Source organism: Elephas maximus, chromosome 1 (assembly GCF_024166365.1).
Source record: "Elephas maximus indicus isolate mEleMax1 chromosome 1, mEleMax1 primary haplotype, whole genome shotgun sequence".
Classification (NCBI taxonomy): domain Eukaryota; kingdom Metazoa; phylum Chordata; class Mammalia; order Proboscidea; family Elephantidae; genus Elephas; species Elephas maximus.
Genome location: NC_064819.1, coordinates 98,510,428 through 98,533,540, shown reverse-complemented (window position 1 = coordinate 98,533,540; position 23,113 = coordinate 98,510,428). Strand labels below are relative to the sequence as shown.

Here is a 23,113-nt window from a genome sequence, read left to right as displayed (position 1 = left end):
ATCCTTAGGGCCTAGGGCTTGGTGAGGAGTTCTTAGACATGACACCAAAAGCACAATCCGTAAAAGAAAAACATCAATAAATGGGGCTTTACAAAATTAAAAACTTTCGTTCTGCAAGCTTTTCTGCTGAGAGGATGAAAAGATAAGCTACAGATAGGAGAAAATATTTGCAACCCACGTACCTCACAAGGACAGGAATCCAGAAAATATAAAGAACTCTCAAAACTATACATGTGAGGGTTGTAGAAATTACAAATGTTTCATCACCTATATATTTACCACTATAAGAAAAGAACATAAGAATATGATCCTGTAATAACATTATATACTAGTGAATATTATTACTTAAGAGGTATGTAGCTTCATATACATTGCATTAATATGTACTTTTTATCCCTATTATATAGGAAACCCTGGTGGCGTAGTGGTTAAGTGTTACAGCTGCTAACCAAAAGGCTGGCAGTTCGAATCCACCAGGCACTCCTTGGAAACTCTATGGGGCAGTTCTACTCTGTCCTATAGGGTCGCTATGAGTCGGGATCGACTTGACGGCAAAGGGTTTTACATAGAGAGCTATGAAAATCTGATTTTTTAACATAAATAAAACATAAATTTGTCCCCCAAAAATCCACAGTAAAAAAAATTCAACTTCAACATAGCCAAAAGGCATAAAGAGGCATTTTTTCAAAGAGGATGAAAGAATATTCACCATCATCAACCATTAAAACCCACTGCCATCGAGTCGATTCTGACCCATAGCGACCCTATAGGACAGAGTAGAACTGCCCAATAGAGTTTCCAAGGAGCGCCTGGCAGATTCGAACTGCCGACCTCTTGGTTAGCAGTCGTAGCACTTAACCAGTATGCCTCCAGGGTTTCCCATCAACCATTAGAGAAATGCAAATAGAAAACATGATCAGATATCACAATACATCTATTAGAACAGCTAAAGTTAAAAAAAAAAAATCCTGACAATGATAAATGCTGATGAGAATGTGGAGCAACTGGATCACTCACACATTGATGGTGGGAATGTAAACTATAAAGACCATCTGGATAATAGTTTCTTTAAAAACTAAAAATACGCTTACCACACAATCCAGCAATCAGACTCCTGGACATTTATCCTAGAGAAATTAAAACTTATGTTCACACAAAAATCTTACATGAATATTCAGAGCAGTTTTATTTGTAACAGCTCCAAAGTAGACATAACTAAAATGTGCTTCAATAGGTGAATAGGTAAGCAAACTGTGGCACAACCATACCACCAGATACTACTCAGCAATAAAGAAAGAACAAACTATTGATATATGCAGAAACTTAGATAGATCCTAAGGGCATTTCATTGAGCGAAAAAAAGCCAATCTCAAACAACAACCTACTGTATGATTCCATTTATGTAGCACTCTCAAAATGACAAAATTATAGACAGAGAGCAGATTAGTGGTAGTCAGATGTTAGGTGGGAGTGTGAGCAGGACGGTGGCTGTGACTACAAAGGGGGAGCATGAGAGACCTGTGTGGTGAGGAAATAGGTCTGTGCTTGATTGTGGCGATGGTTACACAAACTGCACGTGGAATAAAATGACAAAGAACTATGCACAGCCATTGTACCAATGTCAGTTTTCTAATTTTGATAAAGATTACAGCCTTGGAAACCCCATGGGGCAGTTCTACTCTGTCCTAAAGAGTTACTAAGAGTCGGAATCGGCTCAACAGCAATGAGTATAACTGTGTGGAACAACTGGGTGAAGTTTTCGTGGGATGTCTCTGTATTGTCTTTGCAGCTTCCTGTGTAACTATAATTCCTTCAAAATAAAAAATTTTTATAAAGTGGCTTTCTGGCTAAAATCCAAAACACCGACAATGCCAAATGCTGGAAAGGGTGTGAAACAAAAGAACTGTCATTCATTAATAGTGGAAATGCAAACTGATCAGCCACTTTGGAAGACAGTCTGGCAATTTTTTACAAAGCTAAGCAAAGGCTTACCATATAATCCAGCAATCACACGCCTAGGTATTTACCCAAGTGTGTTGAAAACTTATGTCCACACAAAAACCTGCACACAAACATTTATAGAAGTTTTATTTATAATTGCCAAAAATTGGAAGCAACCAAGATGCTGTTCAATGGGTGAATGAATTAAAAAACCAGTGGTACCTCCATATAATGGAGTGTCATTAGTGAAAAAATGAAAAGAGCTATCAAGCTATGAAAGACATGGAAGAGCCTTAAAGGCATATTATGAAGCAAAAGAAGCCAGTCTGAAAAGCTACATACTGTATGATTCCAACTATATGACATTCTGAAAAAGGCAAAGCCATACAGATAACAAAAAGATCAGTGGTGACTAGGGGTTCAGGGGGTGAGAGAAAGATTAATAGGTGGAGCACAGGGCATTTTTAGGGCAGTGAAAATACTCTATGTGATACTGCAATGGTGAACACATGACGTGATGTATTTGTCAAAACCCATAGGATTATACAACACAGAGTGAACCAATGTGAACTGTAGACTTCAGTCAATAATAATGTATCAATATTGGTTCAGCAATTGGGCTGGCGAATCCATGATGGGCAGGTCAGACAGCAAGGCTCTTGTTCACATGCTTCAAAGATAGACAAATCCCAAGATCGGTAGGCAAGACAGCAGGTAAACTGCTAGCTCAAATCACAAGAACCAGAGGTCAGATGAACGGAGCCAGTTGCAGGATCCAGAGCGAGCAAAAGCCCCCAAGACTTGCCAGAAAGCCCACATATTATTCAATGCAGGCCACATGCCGAAGGAATCTCCCTTTTAACTGATTGGCTACTCACAGCAGATCCCATTATGAAGATGATCACATTACATCAAATCTTATCATGGAAATGATCACATCATCATATAACTGCCAAACTACATCATAATGGCCAAACCACTGAGGCTCATGGCCAAGCCAAACTGACACACAGCCTTAGGAATCACACCTTGAGCCTCAAAGTTGGCAAAACGTTCAAAATCTTTAAGCTGACGGACCGTCTCTTTCTTTTACGTATTCACTTGGAAAATCTCACCACCAACGTCAAACATAAATTCGCCTGATTGGCCAAGGACCTGATAGAACGTGGACTGAATGCTCACATGCTCCTATGAAAAGGCAAGAAAAGGAGTTTGGGTGGGAATGAGGAGAGAGATGAAGAAGAACCCAAGACGTGAGACATAAACATGTGGGCAGGAGGTGGTGGAGAGGGATAGGACCCAGTGGAATGGAGGAGTGAGGGGCACTAGAAGCAAGTTTGGAAAGCTGAGGCCTGAGTGAAGGATATGCTTGTTGAACAGTGCTGAAGAGGAGATAGAAGGGGGCAGAGTTAGAGAGGGTGGATTGAAGGTGATAAGGGCTAAAAAGCCCAGAGTCTTGTGAAGCTGTTGTCTGGTTCCATGTTACTAGCTGAGAAATAAGACCCTTTCAAACAATCCAGCATAGGTCCCTAAAAGAGAAATGTTCTCTCACTCTTTTTATGGAGGCTTTAAATACATTAATAAGTCAGAGTTCCAGGGCAAGTCTTTCTCAGAACACTGTACTCTAAGAAGAGGGAAACACTGTTTAAATTCTGGAATTCTAGAATTAAGTCAAATCTTGAATTCTTATTCAGCTGCTTACTTGCGGAGCATCTTGACAAAATTTTCTACCTATTTACTTGTAGCTGAATCAACTCGATGGCAATGGGTTTTTTGTTTACGTTAGTTTTCTAATTATAATTGAGTCATGGTTTTGCTTCTTCCATAGGTTTGTTTTGAAGGTTAAATGGGACAAGGTAAGTAATTTACTAGTATATATCAGGCCTACAACAAGCTCAGGTCACTATTTAGGGTCAGAGGCTGCTTTGTTTTTAAGGAAAATATAACAGGAGCCTGGAATATCCAGAAAGTTAAGATTGAGACCTTCTGGTATTGTAGATCACCCATTTACCTAGCTCTACACCGCACCATCATATGCATGTGAAATATGGGTAATGAATAAGAAAGACCAAAGAAGAATTGAATTATGAATCCTTTGAATTATGATGTTGGTGAAGAATATTGAATATACCATGGACTGCCAAAAGAATGAACAAACTTGGAACTTGGAAGAAGTACAGCCAGACTGTTCTTTAGAAGCAAGAATGGTGAGACTTCTTCTCACATACTTTGGACATGTTATCAGAGGGGTCAGTCCCTGGAGACGGATATCATGCTTAGTAAAGTAGAGGGTCAGCAAAAAAAGAAAAAAGAAAGATCCTCAACGAGGTGGATTGACGCAGTGGCTGCAACAATGGGCTCAAGCAAAACAATGGTCATGAGGATGGTGCAGGAGCAGGCACTATTTTGTTCTGTTGTACATAGGATCACTATGAGTTGGAACCGACTTGACGGCATCTAACAACAACAACACACCATAGAAACCTCTATGAGAAGGATTATGTTTGGATTGACCTCAGCAATGCACTTTTGTATCTTAATGCTCCTTAAATTGGGACTATCGTTATGAGACATACTGCATTCTATTGTAGTTGATATTGAGAATAATCAGCACCAAAGGAATAATCAACTTGAAAATGGAAAATTACAGTTGGAGGGTATGGATGCTCTATGGTGTGCATAAACAGGATGGAAATTCTTTCTTTACTTATTCTTCAGAGACAGGAGACGTATTTTAAGGTTTGATTGTATATTAATAAGCCTAGGAATTAATTTAACATTTGCAGCTCTCAACACACATACACGCGTGCGCACGCACACACACACACACACAAATATTCTAGCTTCCCTTTCCAATCTAACAGAAGAGACTCTATATTTTCAGGTGATCATCATCTTATACGGCTCTTTCTGGGCAATGGAAACTACAATTGCCTTCGTGATGAAAGAGCTAGGTCACTACTTTGCGTATTTTCAGTATACATGGGACCATCTGTGGGAGTAACTGTGGATTAAGAATGCTTATTCACAACACATCTTCACAATACGACATGTTTGCTCTAGAGATGGCAGGAAAAAATATCAAATTCCTCAATTCCTCATTCATTTTTCTCCTATCTGGGAAACATCATAATATAACAGTGACCTCAGATCACTGTAAGACCCACTGTAGGGTGAATAATCACTGTCATAAAACCAAAAAACCAAACCTGTTGCCATCCAGTCAATTCTGATCATAATAACCCTATAGGACAGAGTAGAATTGCCCCCATAGAGTTTCTAAGAAGCCCCTGATGTATTCGAATTGCCAACCTTTTGGTTAGCAGACATAGCTCTTAACCACTATGCCACCAGGGTTTCCATCACTGTCATAGGAAGGGGAAAATTAGATGGAATTTATATCATCACTTCTGTGTTCCCCACATCCCTGTGTAGACTGTTGCTCTTTGGTGATCTTCCTTCTAGTGATTTTCAATACAATGTCTGTGCTCACAATATGTTGACTAGATTCACAAAAAAATAAAATAAAACAGCTGCCATCAAGTCAAATCCAACTCATGGTGACCACAGTTCATTTCTCTAATGATCTCAGAGCCTATTGTCTTTAATTTTGGTTCTCTCAGCTCCTACATTTGGTAGCCCATGATTGATGAGAGCTCATCAGGACAGCCACAGTGAAAAATACTAGTACCAGGACTCCACTTCGGGCCATTGCCTTCATGCATGCTTTGACAGAAGCCAGTAGAGCTCAAGATTGAGGCAATACAGACAAGAAGAAAAGAGATTTGGGGTATAATAGAGTACAGCACAGTTAAAATTCAGCTCAGTTGAGCTGCGGCCAATCAGAAAAATTCTTTGAGATGACATTCCTCTTGCTAAGGAAAGGGTTCAAGTAAAGAGCCCAAGAAAGGACATATTATTTACTTCATTAGATACAAAGAAAAGTCCTTAATCAATCACACAAATACGCAAACAAATAATAAAGTTTTTGACAATATTGGGGAATCACTCATAGATTCTTCCATCCCAGACTAAGCCCTGGAAAGGAATATACCTGAAGCACATTAGTGAGGATAGAATCAATGGAAGCATCCTAAAATGAGAGCCAAGTACAGATCATGCCTCTGTGCTGTGAAAGCTGAGGAGCTTTTTTAGAGACAACAAAACACCTAAAGAGCAGGTGAACTGTCAGGCCATGGAGAATGCCTGAATCCTGGCAGGAATATGTGACAAGGTTTATTGCTTCATGTTTCTCCTCTAGTTTCCTAAAACTTAGGATTGCCAACTCAGCCCAAGAGCTTGGGATATCTGGAAACATGCTATCCTTACAAAATCTCAAAGGAGAAACTCTGAGTTTCAACAAGTGGCGAGGGATGGAAAGCTATACTTTGGAACACAGGAAGTGATTACTGAAAACTGTGGGCTGTAAAAGGAGTACCTTCTCTTAATCCCTACCATCTTAAATATGACCAGAGGTCAAAGTCAACAGTAGGAGACACATCTCATTTGAGGACCCAGGTCACCTAATATGGTGGATTAACTTGAAAAGACTGCATTTTACTGGGAAGGCTAGAGACAATGAACCGCAGGAGAGCTTTATCGTTCCTTCCATCACGTCATAAGGCTATTGAAGTTCTGATTCAGGGACTATATTTCAATGTTTACCAACCATAGAAAAGACTGAAAGTTATGACACTCTGACTCTCATGTTTCTGAAAATCCAGTAGAGTAGAAAGGAATATGTTCGACCATGCATAGAAAGGACAGTTGAAAGCGTTGAGATCCAAATGTTACTAATGAAGGCAAACCTGGCAGTGAAGTGGCCCATCAGGTGGTGAGTCCGTCTTTTAACATCAGTCATGACACATGACCTTATTCTGCTATGCAGCTTGTTTCACAAGTTGTGAGGCAAACACCCTAAAGAGACTCACATTATCTGATCACATCTAAGGGCTTTGAACATCCTTTGACACTGACTCCTCTATCACTAAGAGGAGACCCACAGTACAGTTCAGCCCTAGAATTATCGAAGAGGCAGAGAATGGGCCAATTGGGAGTTCTACAGTATCAGTCTATGCTGAGAGTCTAATCCTATGTCTGGGGGCAAAGCCAAGTTAATTTTTCCATGCCTACTCTTTGCTAGCTGTCATAATGCCTGGTTTTTAGAAGGTACTCAGTGAATATATGGTGAATTTAAAAATATTTTACAGAAAGATATTTTACATGTTGTATTAGAATCTTGAATCCAAGATGTTGCTCGGCAACTTATGGTATTGTTTAGTCCTAAAACACTGGTTGGTTTTCTCACAAGGCTATTAAATTTGGGAGACGTTAGAAAAGTTCCTTTCCTCTGTGATAGGACAGCAATTGCCGTTTGTACACCATTAATGTTTCCCTATTCTCTCTGAAACTCTAGCTTTCAGTGTGTTTGAGGGAATCTCTGAGGGTCACTGAATGAAGACTTCTTGGGGACAATAAATTGCAAGGAATCTCAGAAATCACTGTAGGCATTTTAAACAAAATTGAATATGTATTGCAGAAAATTGTGCCTTACCACAGTTAGGAAGTCTTGAGGAGCAGAAGTCAGTGCAGAACCCTAACTTTAAGAAGCCAGGAATCTGTTGGAAGCCACTGCAGATGTCACAGCTCCTCTAGAGCCCCAAGGGAGTGGAATGTCTTGGGAATACAAGGCTGCTGCCAAAACTCATGTCTGTGAAACCCAGGAGTCCACTGCATAAGATGGCTTCTGCCTAACTTCCACTTTCCAAATCTCATAATAGTAAGCTTCACTGGCAAACATATGCAACATTCAGAAACCTGAGAGCAAAAAGAGTCTGGAAAACATAATTTGTTATATTTCCTTTCTCTAACCTATAGACAAGCCCTGGTGGCACAGTGGTTTAAAGCTTGGCTGCTAACCAAAAAGTCAGCAGTTCAAATCCACCAGCTCCTCCTTGGAAACCCTGTGGGGCAGTACTGCTCTATCTTGTAGGGTTGCTATGAGTTGGAATTGACAACAATGGGTTTGTTTTTTAGTTAACACACTGACAAGACCATAGAACTGAATGAAAAAAAATTTTTTAATACTAATAATAAATGTAATATATATCACCAGGGATAATATTTTTTGGGTGTATTTGAGTTAGAGCTTAGAAATGAGAACTGGATCCAGGTCAAGTCTGGATGTTCATGAGGTTTGAGTTCTGAGAACCTCAATCTCCTTACTTTAGCTTCCTTTCCCATTTGTATTCCCTAGAACTCTGAGTCCTCAAGGTATTCTCTCCTACTAAAGATTTAGGAGGTAACTTAGGGGCTAGAGTTTTGAGAACTGACCAAGTCCGGACAATAGTGCAGTTATTCCTGCCACCATTTCCTTGAGAATACCAAAAAAAAATAGGGTCGCTATGAGTCCTTGGGAATAGGTAGCATTATTTGGAAATGTTTCTCCAGTAAGTGTGATCTCTGCACGTTTCTGTAGATGGTAAGAATGTCTGTATAGCAGTCCTCTTCTACTCTTAAACTTGGAGGATGAGAGACTGAAAACTTGAAGACGGTTCATTTAATGTATTTGGTGAGAAATCATTGTAAAGGTCCTGGTTTACAAATCTGCAAAACTCTTGCTGAAGAGAATTAAGAAGACAAGAAACATGAAGAAAAGAAATAAAGAAATGTGAAGAACAATCACTAGGACTTGCTGATTGACAGGATAAGGAAGGTTGTAGAAATGATCAAAAAGAGCGCTAAGTAATTAAAATTTCAACACTGAGTGTCGTGGATGAGTGAACAAAATTTTAACCAAAAAATAGAAGCCATGCAGAGAAGGTGGCTCTTGTCTGAATGGAGTATTGTGGTTGTTAGGTGCCATCAAGTCAGTTCCGACTCATAGCGACCCTATGTACAACAGAACGAAACACTGCCTCGTCCTGTACCATCCTCACAATCGTTGTTATGCTTGACCCCATTGTTGTAGCCACTGTGTCAGTCCATCTTGTTAAGGGCCTTCCTCTTTTTCGCTGACCCTTTACTTTACCAAACATGAGGTCCTTGTCCAGGGATTGGTCCCTCCTGATAACCGTCCAAAGTACATGAGACAAAGTCTCGCCATCCTTAATTTTAAGTACCATTCTGGCTGTACTTCATTCAAGGCAGATTTGTTTATTCTTCTGGCAGTCCGTGGTATATTCAATATTCTTCTCCAACACCATAATTCAAAAGGATCAATTCTTCTTCCATCTTCTTTACTCATTGTCCAGGTTTGAGGAGATTGAAAATACCATGCCTGTGTCAGTCTCACCTTAGTCCTTAAAGTGACATCTTTGCTTTTTAACACTTTAAAGAGACCTTTTGCAGCAGATTTGCCCAATGCAATATGTTGTTTGATTTCTTGACTGTTTTTTCCATGGGCATTAACTGTGGATCCAAGTAAAATGAAATTCTTTGAGTAGGGCATGGTTCAATGACAGAATGTAGGCAGAAAATTAGTTATCACAATAGAACAGGGAAAACATGAGAGAATAAATGTCATCTAAAATATAATTCCAAGACTTCTATGGGATAATATTTGAGGAGCAATCAGTGCTGCAAAATGTTTTAGAAAAACCAAGAGTTTTAGAAAAATATACCAAGCAAGAACCTAATGTATTTCAGATTTCTTAGGTTACTTTTGAACTTTGACATTTTTAAGGTAAAAAGAAACTTGAGAAATAGACTAGAGGTTTGTTACTGCTTTTAATAAGTCATTTTTTAAAATATATACCCTTTCTCACTCACCAATTAAAAATACTAATAAAAATAGATATTATTTTAAATCTTAACCATAGACCGATATACTTACTGAGAACATCATATTCACTGTATCATAATTGTATTCCCATTGTATCCTGAGAAACCTGGACTTTTTGGTCAAGGAAACTAGAAACTTTTGGTAAAGGGAAACCAGAAAATGGGAACTGTGGTATTCTCAATCAAGGCTCTCTACCCCTGTAACCAGTAATATGCGAACTCCTAGAATGAGTTTGCATTTCAAACCCTACAAACCCTTCAACCACAAATATAGCCTCGGCTTGGGACAATGGTTGTTTTGCCTTCTACACTGTAGGCAAATATTTCAAAAGTTCTAAGGGCATATCTCCTTCCCTTGATTTTCTAACCTATAGTATAAGCTAGACTAGTTTCCATTTGTGGTAGACAGCATTTAATTCTTTATATACTTTTTGACACTGAGTGTTCAGACAACTTGTGAAAGGTCAAGAATTTCTTAATTCAGGATGCTTCAACTAATTTTTTACTCATGTATGTTTGACCTAATTAGGTTTTTCAAATGGTTTTCAACTCTAATATGTTTGAAGTCTTTTATACTAAGAATCATCATGCCTTTTTTGGATAAATAAAGAAAATATACAATATCTTTCTTTTAAATAATTAAAAAAATTAAATGATAATTTTAAAGCTGAAAAATTAACTATAAATCACTTTGACTCTTGTTGGTAAATGTCTAATAACACCCTTTCTCCTCTGTGACAAATCTGATCCTAGGCTAATTTTCTAGCTCTGTTTTCTGGAAACCCAATAAAGCTAAAATATCAGCTGGATTTCTAGGCAATGTTGCTTATGGTAACAATGCCCTCTGATTGGCAAATTGTGTCTTTACTGAGAGGGATAAACTCCTGAAAAAGAAATCTCCAGACTCAGATGGCTTCATTGAATAATTCTACAAAACGTTTAAAGAGGAGTTAGCACCAATTCCACACAATTTCTTAGAGAAATCACAAAAAGAAAATACTTTCCAACTAATTTTATGAAGCCAGTGTTACATTGATTCCCAAATCAGAGAAAGACAGTATAAAATTGAAAATTACAAATTGATATACCTCATAAATACAGAGAAAAAATCATTAACAGAATATTATCAAACATTCAGTAGTATATAAAAAGAACTATGCTCCATGACCAATTGGGGTTTATTCTAGGTCTCCAAGGTTGGTTCCATATTTGACAATTTAATTTGGCATATTAACAAACTAAAGAATCAAAATCACGTGATCATATCCACTGATTGAGAAAAAACAGTTAGCAAAATTCAGCACCCATTCATAATAAAAACTCTGAGAATATTAGGATTAAAAGGTGTGATGGTTAAGGTTATGTGTCAGCTTGGCTAGGCCATGATTCTCAGTGGTTTGGCAGTAATATAATGATGTAACTTGGCACTTTTGAAATGATGTAGTTTGGCAGTTGTGTAATGAGGTAATTTGGCAGTTATGTAATGATGTAGTTATCTTCCATTTGTTATATAATGTAATCACCTCCATCATGTGATCTGATGTGATCAGCCAATCAGTTGTAAGGGGAATTTCCTCTGGGATGTGGTCTGCATCCAGTATATATGGATATTCTGGCAAAGTTCACTGGCTTTTGCTCTCTCGAGATCCAGCATCCAGCTTGTCATCATCTGACCTCTGATTCTTGGGACTTGAGTCAGCAGCCTTCCTTACTGCCTGCCGATCTTGGGATTCACCAGCCTGTGAGCCAGCAGCCTGTCATCTGACCTGCTGGTCTTCAGTTCCTCAGCCCCTTCAGCTATGTGAGTCAGGAGAAGCCTCTAGCCTGATGCCTGAACAATGGATCAGGACTTGCCAACCTCTACAACTGTGTGAGCCATTTCCTTGAGATAAATCTCTCTCTCTCTCTGTATCTCTCTCTCTCCATATATATATGCTTCACTGAAGAACCCAGCTTACTACAGAAGGAAACTTCTTCAACTTGATAGAGAAAATCTATTTTAAAAAACACAACTAATATTATACTTAAAAGTAAAAGACTGAATGCTTTCCCCTTAAAGTGGGAACAAGGCAAGAATGTCTGTTCTCATCATTTTTATTCAATATATATAGCACTGAAGGTCCTGCCAATCACAATAAGGCCAGAAAGGGAAACAAAAGGCAAATTAATCAAAATGAAAGAAATAAAATAAAACTGTCTCCATTTACCAAAAAAAATGATGGTTTATGTAGAAAATCCATGCAATTTAAAAAAGAAAAAAAACCTAAAATAATAATTGAGTTCAGCAGGTTCACATGATATAAACAGACAAAAAAATCAATTGTTTTTTTGGTTTTATATATATACTAGTAATGGGCACATAGAAACCAAATTTAATAATGAAATAATATCTACAATTGCTCAAAAAAAAAGAAAAAAATAGGTACAAATATAATCAAGCATACGCATGACTTGTATGCTGAAAACTAAAAAATGCTTATAAAAGTAATCAAAAAGGATCTAAATACGTAGAGAGACATTTTGTGTACATGGATCAGAAGACTCAATAGGAAAGATGTCAATTTCCCCCCCAAATGATATACAGGCTTAATGAAATTCTTATAAAAATACCCAGAAAGATATTTATCGGTATAGAGAACATTATTCTGAAACAAGTAGATATCCAGAGGCCCAACACAAAACAAAAAGAACCTTGGTCAAACCTCACACCTTATACAAAAAACAACTCAAAATGGACCACATATTTGAATAAAACCATAAAACTTTTGGAAGAAAATCTAGATCTTGGAGAAGAGTTTTGGGACATAATATCAAAAACACAAGACATTGAAGAAAAAAATTGATAACTGGACTTCATCAAAATTAAAATCTTTTGCATTGCAAAAGACCATGTTAATAAGATGACAAGAAAAACTATAGACTGAGAAAATATTTTCAAACCACATATCTGACAATGGTCTGTCTAGAATAGAAAAGGAACTCTGTGTTATCAAGTCTTTAAACAAACAACACAGACATAAAGAAGAAACTTCAAAGCAACAAGCCAATTATAGAATGGGCAAAGAACAAGAAGAAAATTTTACCAAAAAAGAATATATGTATTGCAAATAAACCCACAGAAAGATGTTCAACATTATTACTTATTAGTGAAATTCAAATTAAGAACATAGTGAACTATCACCACACCTATTAAAACAGCTCAAACTTAAAAAAATAGTGAAAATATCAAATGCTGGTGAAGATGTGGTAAAACTAGATCTCTCATACACTGCTGGTAGGAATGTAAAATGGCATAGGCACTATGGAAAATTGTTTGGCTGTTTCTTAAAAATCTGCATGTATACTTATCATATGACCCAGAAATCACAGTTCTAGACATTCATCCTAAAGAAATAAAAATTTATATCCACAGAAAAATCTGTACATGAATGTTTGTAGTATGTTTACTTGTAACAGACGAAAAGTAGAAACACCTATAATGTTTCTTAATAGATGAATGGTTAAACGAACTGCTGTGCGTTAGCACCATGAAATATTATTTAGCAATATAAAGGAACAAACTATTGATTATGTATGAAAACTTGGATGTATATCAAGGGCATTATACTGAGTACAAAAAGCCAATTTCAACAGGCTACATTCTGTATGATTCCATTTATATAACATTTCCAAAATAACAAAATTGCAGATATGAAGAGATTGGTGGTTGGCATAATAGGTTAGGGATGGTGGGGGTGAGGGGTGTGTGTGACTATAAAGGGGCAGCATGACAGATACCTTTGTGGTGATGGAATAGTACTGTAATTTGATCACAATGGTAGTTATAGGAATCTACAACTGTGATAAAATAGCAAACTACACAAATACATTGTATTAATGCCAATTTTTTGGTTTTGGTACTGTGTTGTTGTTGGGTGCTATAGAGTCGATTTCAACTCATAGCAACCCCATGTGACAGAATATACCATAGTTATATAAATTAGAACCATTGGGGGCAACTTGGTGAAGGGTACAAGGGACTTCTCTGTATTATTTTCACAATTTCCTGTGAATGTGTAATTGTATCAAAATAAAATTTTAAAAATCATGATACATTCAAAGTCTTTTAAACTTTGCACTAAAGAAAGTTTACAATTGCAGTAGCTGGTTGCACTTCTAACAACATTGAGTGTTCTTTATTTTAGATTTGTGTATTATTTCATAAAAGTTCTATCTCATTAAAAAAAAAGTTTTTTACATTTATGTGCCTTAAAGATGATTTAGTCTGACTGAATTTAAAAACAACACTAAAACAAAGAACACCACTCATGGTATTTCAAACATCCAATCAGTAAAACCAGTAACCATTGCATCAATTCTGACCCCTGGAGATCCCAGGTGTGTCAGAGTAGAACTGTGCTCCAAAGTGTCAATGGCTGATTATTCTAAAGTAGATAGCCAGGCTTTTCTTCTGAGGTATCCCTGAGTGAACTTGAACCTACCGCCTTTCGACTAGCAGTGGAGCAGGTTAACCATTTGCACTATCTGGGAACATTTCAAGCACAGAGAGATGCAATACAGTGAAGTGGACTGCAAAGCTTTGTAAGGACAGTAAGACTAAAACTGTGTTTCCAGAGATCAGGAGCTGCAGGAGACTACTATTGGCCCTGCAGCAGTAAACAAATCCACACAAGTAGGGGTGGCTGCTACTTGGTGCAAGTAACAAAATGGCAGCTATTTTCCACCTGCTTTCCAATGACACACGAATACCTCTTAGAGCAAGGGAGTGTGGGAAAGGTTCTGTCCAGGCTTTCAGCTCCATGTGATACAGAAGAAAGCACAAAAGAAAAAAATGGAAATTTTTTTTTTGCCAAAGGTAGTACCATCAACCCAAAATTTCTTGAACATTAATTCATAAATACATTAACATTTTCTAAAACTTCCTTTGTCAATTTTCTTTATTTGCCCATATATCTGATAAATTTTTTTATTGTGCTTTAGATGTAGGTTTACAGAGCAGATTAGTTTCTCATTAAACAATTAATACACATATCATTTTGTGACATTGGTTGTCAAACCCATGACATGTCAACACTCTCCCTTTCTCGACTTTGTTTTCCCTATTTCCATTCATCCCGCTTTCTTATCCCCTCCTGCCTTCTTGTCCTTGCCCCTGGGTTGGTGTGCCCGTTTAGTCTTACATACATGGTTGAGCTGCACGTACTATTGTTTGTCCATCTAACCTTTGGCTAAAGGGTAAACCTCAGGAATGACTTCAGTACTGAGTTAAAAGGACGTCCAGGGGCCATACTCTTGCGGTTTCTCCAGTCTCTGTCAGACCAGTAAGTCTGGTCTTTTTTTGTGAGTTTGAATCTTGTTCTACATTTTTCTCCAGCTCTTTCCAGGACCTTATATTGTGATCCCTGTCAGACCAATCAGTGGTGGTAGCCGGGCACCATCTAGCTGTGCTGGACTCAGCCTGGCAGAGGCTGTGGTAGTTGTGGTCCATTAGTCCTTTGGACTAATCTTTCCATTGTGTCTTTGGTTTTCTTCATTCTCCCTTGCTCCTGATGGGTGGGACCAGTGGAGTATATCTGATGGATTTTTAAACAATTTTACTACATTTTATTAATTTTATATCCAATAGGAATACTAATCCTTTTATATTAATTGCACCAAGTATAACATTATTTAGTATTAAAAAAAAAAAAAAAAAAACCTGTTGCCATGGTGTTGATTTTGACTCATAGAAACCGATAGAGCAGAACTGCTCCATGGAGTTTCCAAGGAGTGGCTGGTGGATTCAAACTGCCAACCTTTTGGTTAGCAGCCAAGCTTTTAACCACTACTCCACCAGGACTTAGCAGATGTTAAATGTGACTAATCAAATATTATCCTATTGGATTTTCTCTTAGAGCGAAAACACACACTCTATAAAAGTAAAATCAAAGACTGTCCAGAGACAATTAGGCTGGGAGGGAAGATGTCCAAAAATCACAAAGGGAAAATGGAAAGTCCAGAGAGCAACAAAGCACACATTCTTACACAAAGAGGGAACTAAAACTACAATATTAGGGTTGGCTGAAAGGCAATAGAAGTAGTTGAAAGCAGGCTATCTGAAAGTGAGGGCTTAGTGGGGATTAGTGCATAACATATATGTGGGATTATATGATTGGTTAAGGGCACATACTTGCAAGCATACGTGCTTTTCACATAATTACAGGATAGTCCCAGGACAACCACAGGACATGTTTTCCTGGGAACATGTTATTAAAACTGCTTTCTCAAGCATGTCTTTTCCTGAGGATCTATTATAAGGAAGATTTGTTAATAACGCTGTGTGTCAAGACCCTTCAGGCATAGGCTATCGCATCCTGCATCTGTTTGGCCATAGAGAAAAGACCCCGTCGGAACAGGCTGTGACATCCTGCACCTGCTCAAGCACAGGGAAAAAATATTTCCTTAGGATATATAGCTAGGTTAGCACAAAGGTTAAGCACAGGAGAGAAAAACTGCTGTTTGAAAGGCAATTTAAAATTCAACATGGAGCCGGGGCCAAGATGGCAGAGTAGTCAGATGCTTCCTGTGGTCCCTCTTACAACAAAGACCTGAAAAAGCAAGTGAATCAATTATATATGACAATCTAGGAGCCCTGAACATCAAAGGCAAAGTTGAGGAATTAGACTGAGTGGCGTGGCGGGGAGAGACTGTTCAGAAGTAGCGAGGTGTTGCCAGATCTGACCCAGTGAGAATTGGTACCCCACAGGCCAGATCCACTGGCACGAGTACAGTGAGGCAAGCAGTGGCATCTGGGACATGTTTTCCACATTGGGAGAGACCGAGCATCTGAGAGTCCACTCATGCCTCCGGAATCAGTGAAAAGTGGTGCTCAATCAGCAAAAGATAAGTACATGCATCTAACCTACTGCATGGATTAAAAAATACCCTTGTGGGAAAAAATCTCTTCCATTTACCTGCCCACTTCCCACTGTGCACTGGGTCCAAGCAGGCTTTAGAGATTGTCATGTCCCCTGGGCCGGAAGTAGGACCTGCCACGTGCCCTGAGCCATTCTTCCAGCTTTGGAGAGGGAACAAATTAACAAACAGGGAAAAAATAATCTGCCAGCTCTCCTAAGTTGGGAACTCTGGGCAGGCAGAGTTCCTTTGCTTAGACACAGGCATAAGGGGTCCACAGACATTGAATGCCTTACCCCCACAGACAGCTGTGTGGGACCATTTCAACAGCTATGGCAAGTTCGAGACAGTTGACATGGCTCTGCCTATTAAGCAGAGTCCTCACCTACACACATCAGTGGCCTGAGGACTGGTGGCTCCACCCATGCCACCTAGCCACCCATGACAGGGGAGTGGTGCCTCCCAGTCCTTACAGCCAACGACATTGGGCGCCCATACTCTAGTTGCAAAACTCACCCACAAATGCATTCTAGGGAACAGAAACATGCTTTCCTCCCAGACACTCAGGGGCAGCAGTCAGCCTCCTGCCTTCCTCAGTACATGATCCCTACTGCAGCTAGACACCTGTGCCTACATCATCACCCCTGCCCATCTAGGACTGTAGGTGAGAGCCTGCATAACACACTTGGTGACCAACTACCTAGACACTTAAGCTGAATCCATACAAGAAAAATAAATGAACTCCTGGACTCACATACCTAGTAACAACTCTACCCACCTGGTAACAGGACTTTAGAGCTTCAAAGGCAATAATAAGCAAACTAGTTCACAGGAGCAGCCTATTTGGGGATAACAAAACAAAACAAGAAGCTAAGACACAGTAAGCAAACATAAAATAAATAAATACAATAACTGGTTGATGGCTTGGAGACAACAGTCAATATCAAATTACATGAATAGGCAGACCATGGTGGCTTCACCAAGTTCCTAAAACGAAGAATCAAGAAATCTTCTGGATGACGAGAACTTCCTGGAATGACTGGAGGTAGAATACAAAAGATTAATATACTGAACTCTTCAAGAGATCAGGCAAAACGCAGAACAACCAAGGAGCACACAGACAGAGCAATAGAGGAACTTAAGAAGATTAAAGAAGAGGATAATGACAAATTTAACAGGCTGCAAGAATCCATAGAGAGACAGCAAACAGAAATCCAGAAGACTAACTGCAAAATTTTAGAATTAGACAACTCAATAGAAAGTCTGAGGAGTAGAATTGAGGCAACAGAAGTCAGAATTAGTGAGATTGAAGATGAAGCTCTTAACACCAACGTATTTGAGAAAAAAACAGATAAAACAATTTTAAAAAATGAAGAAACCCTAAGAATTATGTGGGACTCTATCAAGAGGAATAATCTATGAGTGATTGGACTGCCAGAACAGGAGGGGATAACAGAAAATACAGAAAGAATTGTTGAAGATTTGTTGCCAGAAAATTTCCCTGATATCATGAAAGATGAAATGATATCTATCCAAGATGCCTATTGAACCCCACACAAGGTGGATCCCAAAAGAAAGTCACCCAGACATATTATAATCAAACTTGCCAAAACCAAAGATAAAGAGAGAATTTTAAGAGGGACTAGGGTTAAGTGAAAAGTCATCTACAAAGAAGAGTCAGTAAGAATAATCTTGGACTACTCAGCAGAAACCACGCAGGCAAGAAAGCAATTGAATGACATATGTAAAGCCTTGCAGGTAAAAATATTTCCAGCCAAGAATTATGTATCCAGCCAAACTGTCTCTAAAATATGATGGCGAAATTAGGACATTTCCACATGAACAGAAGTTTTGGGAATTCGCAAAAACCAAACCAAAATTACAAGAAATACTAAAGGGAGTCCTCCAGTTAGAAAATCAATAACATCAATTAACAACCCAAGACTAGAACACAGGACAGAGCAACCAGATAACAACCCAGATGGAGAAATCAAAGAAATATATCAAAGTTAAGACACTGAAAATAGGGAAACAGAGATGTCATTATCTGAAAGATGACAACAATTAAAACAAAAAAGAGGGACTAAAAAATGTAGTCATAGATCTTTCATATGGAGAAGTCAAGGTGATACAAACAAATAAAAGATTGTTTTAAACTTAGAAAAACAGAAGTAAATATTAAGGTAACCACAAAGGAAACTAACAATCCTGCACATCAAAATAAAAAAAAAAAAAAAGAAAACCGTAAAGACTCAGCAAATACAAAATCAACAACAAAGAAAAAAGAAAATACATTTAAAAAATGACTCGGATCAGAAAATTAAGTGGAACAAAGAAACTGTCAACAACACACAAAAAAAAAGACATCAAAATGACAGCACTAAAGTCATATCTACCCATAATTACTCTGAATGTAAAAGGACTAAATGCACCAACAAAGAGACAGAGAGTGGCAGAATGGATTAAAAAAACACCATCCGTCTATATGCTGCCTACTAGAGACACACCTTAGACTTAAAGACAAAAACAAACTAAAACTCAAAGGATGGATAAAATATTTCCAGCAAACAACAATCAAAAAAGAGCAGGAGTGGCAATATTAATTTCTGACAAAATAGACTTTAAAGTAAAATCCACTACAAAGGATAAGGAAGGACACTATATAATGATTAAATGGTCAATATACCAGGAGGACATAACCATATTAAATATTCACACACCCAACGACAGGGCTTCAAAATACATAAAACAAACTCTATCAGCACTGAAAAGACATATAGAATATTCCACCATAACAGTAGGAGACTTCTACACACCACTTTCAGTGAAGGACATAACATCCAGAAAGAAGCTCAATAAAGAAACAGAAGGTCTAAATGCCACAATCAACCAACCTGACCTCAAAGACATACAGAACACTCCACCCAACAGCAGCCAAGTATACTTTGTTTTCCAATGCACTTGGAACATTTTCCAGAATAAACCACACATTAGGCCATAAAGCAGGCCTTAACAGAACCCAAAACATCGAATATTGCAAAGCATCTTTTCTGACCATAAAATATAAAAGTAGAAATCAATAACAGAAAAAGCAGGGAAAAGAAATCAAACACTTGGAAACTGAACAATACCCTGCTCAAAAAAGACTGGATTAGAGAAGACATTAAGGATGGAATAAAGAAATTCAGAGAATCCAATGAGAATGAAAACTCTTCCTATCAGAACCTTTGGGACACAGTGAAAGCAGTGCTCAGAGGTCAATTTATATCAATAAATGCACACATCCAAAAAGAAGAAAGGGTTAAAATCAAAGCATTAACCCTACAACTTGAACAAGTAGAAAGAATACAGCAAAAGAAGCCCTCAGGCACCAGAAGAAAGCAAATAACAAAAATTAGAGAAGAATTAAATGAAATAGCGAATAGAAGAAGAATTGAAAGAGTTAACAAGACCAAAAGCTGGTTCTTTGAAAAAATTAACAAAATCGATAAACCATTGGCCAAACTTACAAAAGAAAAACAGGAGAAGAAACAACCAGAATAAGAAATGAGACGGGCGATATCACAACAGATCCAACTGAAATAAAAAGAATCAGAAGAGAATACTATGAAAAATGGTACTCTAATAAATTTGAAAACCTACAGGAAATGGTAAAATTTCTAGAAAGACACTACCTACCTAAACTAACACAAACAGAGACAGAACAACTAAATAAGCCTATAACAAAAGGAGAGATTGAAAAGATCATTTAAAAACTGTCAACAAAAAAAAACCCAGCCCTGACGTTTCACTGGAGAATTCTACTAAACTTTCAGAGAAGAGGTAACACCAATAGTACTAAAGGTATTTCAGAAAACAAAAAAGGATGGAATACTCCCGAACTCATTCTATAAAGCCAGCATAACCCTAATACCAAAACCAAGTAAAAAAAAAAAAAAGACACCACAAAAAAAGAAAATTACAGACCAATATCCTGCATGAACTTAGATGAAAGCATTTGCATTGAGAACAGGAACTAGACAAGGGTGTCCTTTACCACCACTCTTATTCACCATTGTCGTAGCCAGAAAATTAGGCTGGAAAAAGAAATAAAGAGCATCCAAATTAGTAAGGAAGAAGTAAAAGTATCTCTATTTGCAGATTATATGATCTCATACAGAGAAAACCCTAAAGAAGCCACAAGAAAACTACTGGAACTAATAGATGAGTTCAGCAAAGTAGCAGATTAGAAGAGAAACATACAAAACTCAGTTGGATTCCTCTACACCAACAAAGGGAACGTCAAAGAGGAAATCACCAAATCAATACCATTTACAATAGCCCCCAAGAAGATAAAATGCTTAGGAATAAATCTAACCAGAGATGTAAAAGACCTATACAAAGAAAACTACTACAGGAAACCAAAAGAGATCTACATAATTGGAAAAACATACCTCGTTCATGGATAGGGAGGTTCAACATTGTGAAAATGCCAATTCTACCCAAAGCAATCTACAGATACAATGCAATCTCCATCCAAATTCCAATGACATTTTTTAATAAGATGGAGAAACAAATCACCAACTTCATATAAAAGGAGAAGTCCTCAGATAAGTAAACCATTACTGAAGAAGAAGAACAAAGTGGGAGGCCTCACACTACCAGATTTTAGAACCTATTATACAGCCACAGTAGTAAAAACAGCCTGGTACTGGAACAACAACAGATACATAGACCCATGGGACGGAAATGAGAATTCAGACGTAAATTCATCCACCTATGAGCAGCTGATATTTGACAAAGGTCCAAAGTCCATTAATTGGGGGCAAAGACAGTCTTTTTAACAAGTGGTGCTGGCATAACTGGACATCCAGCTGCAAAAAAATGAAACAAGGTCTATACCTCACACCAGGCACAAAAACTAACACAAAATGGACCAAAGATCTAAATATAAAATCTAAAACAACAAAGATCATAGAAGAAAAAATTGGGACAATGCTAGGAGCCCTAATACGCAGCATAAACAGAATACAAAACATTACCAGCAATGCACAAACACCAGAAGAGAAACTAGTTAAAAATCAAACACTTATGCCCATCAAAAGGCCTCACCAAAAGAGTAAAAAGACACCCTACAGACTGGGAAAAAATAAATTTGGCTATGACAAATCCAGTCAGCGTCTAATCTCTAAAATCTACAAGATACTGCAAAACCTCAACAACAAAAAGACAAATAATGCAATTAAAAAAATGGGCAAAGGATATGAATAGGCACTGCACCAAAGAAGACATTCAGGTGGCTAACAGACACATGAGGAAATGCTCACTATCATTAGCCATTAAAAACCAAAAAACCTGTGGCCGTCCAGTCGATTCCAACAGTTGTTGTCTGTCTGTACTTACCTTCTGTCTCCTGAATACCTGGTGCTGTGTAACATCTATAGCCCCTCTAGCCAGGCTATACTGCACAGCGTGGGAGACCTCCCCCATCTTCTTGGCTGCACCAGTGGAATCCCTGGGGGCTTTTCTTTTCTTTTTTCCAAATTTTTATCTACCTTTTTTTTCCTTTTTCCTTTTCTCCATTTCTCATCTCTCCACTCCAATGCAAGCTCCCTTTGCACCCTCTTTTTTTCCTCTTTGTTTGTTGTTTATTTTTGGCTCTTGTTTCTCTCTCCTGTTTCCCATACCCATATTAGATCCATACATCACAACCTCATCCCTCTTTCCTTCCTACCTGAACCATGCTCTGAACATCACACCTCCAAACAGCATGGGCAGGGCGTACTGGAACCTGCCTGGCACTGATTCCTGGCCTACCCTGTCAGCCCTAGTGTGTGCCATAAACAACCTATCCCAGCCCCTCCCCTTCAGCAGTATCTGCCTTGCCGCACCATAGCTGAGTGACTGGCCATGCCCATTGGACAAGGAGGCAAAAAGTACTGTGACTACAGATGAGCAAACGGCAAAGAATGCACAGCCTGCCTGTTCAGACATAATGAAATAAAATCAAAAACCAGGATGAAACAAACAAATCTACAGTCAAGAAAGGAAGAAAATAACTACTGAATGCCCTAAAGACAGCAAACAATATCAAAACATATTTTTAAAAAAGGACAAGATGATTCCAGTATACATCCAAAGTAAAACACCAGACGACTTTCCAGTAGAAAAAAAGGCTCTAGAAATACCTGACAGAGAATAAAAATCTCTAATATTCAGAGCTATCAAAGAGTTGAAGCAAAAAGCAGACAAAAATAAGGGAAAAATAGATTTATGGAAAAGGCAGACAAATTCATGGAAAATACAGACAAGAAATGGAATAATTCAGGAAAATAATACAGGAACAAAATGCCAAAATAAATTCACAGCTAGAAATCATACAAAAATGACAATTAGAAATCCAAAACACAAACAGTGATATTTCAGAAATGGACAGTGTCATACAAGGGCTGAGGAGCAGGTTTGAAATGATGGAAGATCAGTGAAATTGAAGACAAACACTTGGATACAACTCTGT

The 23,113-nt window shown here is 38.0% G+C and overlaps 1 pseudogene; it reads right to left on the bottom strand.

The window, feature by feature from the left end:
* Positions 1 to 5,653, bottom strand: part of LOC126068417 (HLA class II histocompatibility antigen, DR alpha chain-like) — a 72,708-nt pseudogene extending 67,055 nt beyond the window's left edge.
* Between the last annotated feature and the right edge of the window lie 17,460 nt (positions 5,654 to 23,113).